Source organism: Sceloporus undulatus, chromosome 1 (genome assembly GCF_019175285.1).
Source record: "Sceloporus undulatus isolate JIND9_A2432 ecotype Alabama chromosome 1, SceUnd_v1.1, whole genome shotgun sequence".
Classification (NCBI taxonomy): domain Eukaryota; kingdom Metazoa; phylum Chordata; class Lepidosauria; order Squamata; family Phrynosomatidae; genus Sceloporus; species Sceloporus undulatus.
The window spans coordinates 360,761,478-360,764,237 of NC_056522.1; positions in this window are offsets into that span (position 1 = coordinate 360,761,478).

Consider the following 2,760-nt stretch of genomic DNA (forward strand, 5'->3'; position numbering starts at 1 on the left):
GGGCAGGACATAGGGGAGCTACGGTTTCATGGAACAAAAACCCCCACAAATTAAATTCTATAGAAAAAGCATGAATTCTGGGAAGAAAAAACAGGAAAAGATCGAAAAAATGAGAACATGGAGCACAGATAAAAAGTACAGAAGAAAATTAAGAACTGGGGAAAAAAGATGAGAAGACTATGAAAAAAGAACTTGAGCAGAAGGAAAGAAAAGAAGAGAAGAAGAGAGATAGATAGACATAGAGAAATTGGACAAGGATGAAGAAGAAGAGGAAGAAGAAGAGATCGGAGCAGGTCTGGGAGAGTCAAGAGATGAAGGAGTAACAAAGATGAGGAAGAAGAGAAAGTCCTTTTGATCGAAGAAGAATATATAGAGTGATATCAATAACAAATATATAATTCCCTTTGCTGAAATTTGATACAGACCATAGACAGAGACGATTACATGGAATGTTAAAGGACTAAACTCTCAGGTGAAAAGAAAAAAAAAAAGTATTCCACTGGCCGGGTACAGACCGCCGCTTTGCGGCGGTCTGCCGCCGCCGCCAGTAGTCTCGCGGGGGAGCCGCAGCAGCCACACCGTGCGGCTCCCGCACGGACCGAAAAAGAAGCTCCAAAATGGGGCTTCTTTAAGCGACGCCTCTATGACGTCGCGAGGCGCCAGGGGCGGACTCGCGACGTCATAGACGCCGCGACACGTGCGGACGCACAGCGTCCGATACGTAAATTGGCGGCCGCCGTGTGGAACGGCCGCCGCCCTATTGTTACGTACAGAATACGTACTGGGTTAGGGGGTGCGGAAGCCCACCGCCCCTTCCTAACCCTAGTACGTATTCATTACGTACTAAATGGAGGTGTGTAACCCGCCACTATTTAGAAAAAGGACAATATGATTTGGCATGTTTACAAGAAACTCACATGAAAGAAAAAAGACAAAAAGTTCTTAAGAAATGAAAAATTAGGGAAAGAATTTGTTGCAGCAGCTAAAACTAGGGAAAAGGGAGTTGTAATATATGTGAGAGAGACCAATTTGTAGCAAAGGAAATATATAAAGATGCAATGGGACATTATGAAGGAATACAGATTATTATACAAGGGGAAAAAAAAACTTTAATTAGATCTATTGCCCCCAGGAAAACAAAAGTATATTCTATGAAAAATTACAAGAAAAATTGATGAAATATGACTACGATAATATGATAGTAATGGGTGATTATAATGGAGTCATTAATCAACAGATAGATAGAAAATCAGAAAAGAAGGTTAAACACAATCAGGGGAAACTACCCAAACGCTTCTTTGATATGATGGAAGAATTAGAGTTGATTGACAGTTGACAAACACAGAGATATACTTTTTACTCTGAAAGACACCATTTCCTATCAAGAATTGACATGTTCCTGGTTACAAAAACAATAATGAAAGATATTAAAAAAAAACCTGAGGTGTTACCTAGGCTACTCTCTGGCCACAATCCACAATTCCTTATTATTGAAGAATAAAACAAATTTATCACTGTTAGGTAGGATTGCAGCAATAAAACTATCAATCCTCCCAAAAATGTTATTCCTTTTTCAGATGATCCTGGCCATTATAACTGATAAAACATTTTAATTGAGGCACAAAGACCTATTTGCTTTTATCTGGAAAGGCAAAAAATAACCCCTGAGAATTCACCTTGAAACACTACAAGATGCAAATGAAAGAGGTAGTTTAGGCTTACTTAATTTGAAATTATACCATAAAGCATGGTGCCTCACTTGGCTAAGGAAATGGGCTAAATTAGAAAATAATAAACTGCTCAAAACAGAAGGAGAAGGCCTTAGGTTCAGCTGGCAGTTATCTGGGATACAAAAAAGAGAAAATCCATAAAGATTTTAATGACCATTCCATCAGAAGGGCATTACTTAATACTTGGAAAAAATATAGAACAGAATCATAAATAAAATCCCATTATGGATTTCACCACATGAGACTTTTCAAAGACGAGAGATGGCATATAAAGGAAATTGGCTCACATACAAAATGTTATTTAGAAAGCAAAATGGAAAAATTCAGCTAAAACCGCAGAAAGAGTTAAAGGAAGAGGGATTTTATATAAATTGGTTTCCATACAGACAAATTTCCAAAAGATTTAAAATGGATAGCAAATTATTTGGATTTGAAAACAAGGAATCAGAAATTAGCAAAATTCTAAATGGAGATTCAAAAAAAACTAATAGGGAATTTTACAATGTTTTACTGAGGATTGAAATGGCAGAAGAAGTAGTAAAAGAAGAGATGATTAACTGGGCCAGAAACACGGGATACTCTTTAGAATTAATTAGATAGGAAAACTCTTGGAGAAAAGTAGCAAAATACACAATGTCGCAAAATATCAGAGAAAATTACTACAAAATGTAGTTTCCATGGTACCTGACTCCAGTGAGGATCTCAAAAATGTCTAGAAACCAAAGTAATCTGTGTTGGAAGTGGAAAGAAGAAACTGGTACATTTTATCACTGCTGGTGGTCATGTAAACAAGTAAAAAGTATTGGATATTGGTGAACAGCACAGTAAATATTATGTTAAAAATTAACATGCAAATGAGGCCAGAATATTACTTGTTAAATATGATTGAAAATGACTTGGAGAAGAAGTATGGAAAAATACTTTTTTACATGACCACCATGGTACGGATACCATTAGCACAAAGATGGAAATCTGAACAGATTCCGGGGGGAAAAGATTGGTTGCTAAAACTTTATGATGGATAAAATGA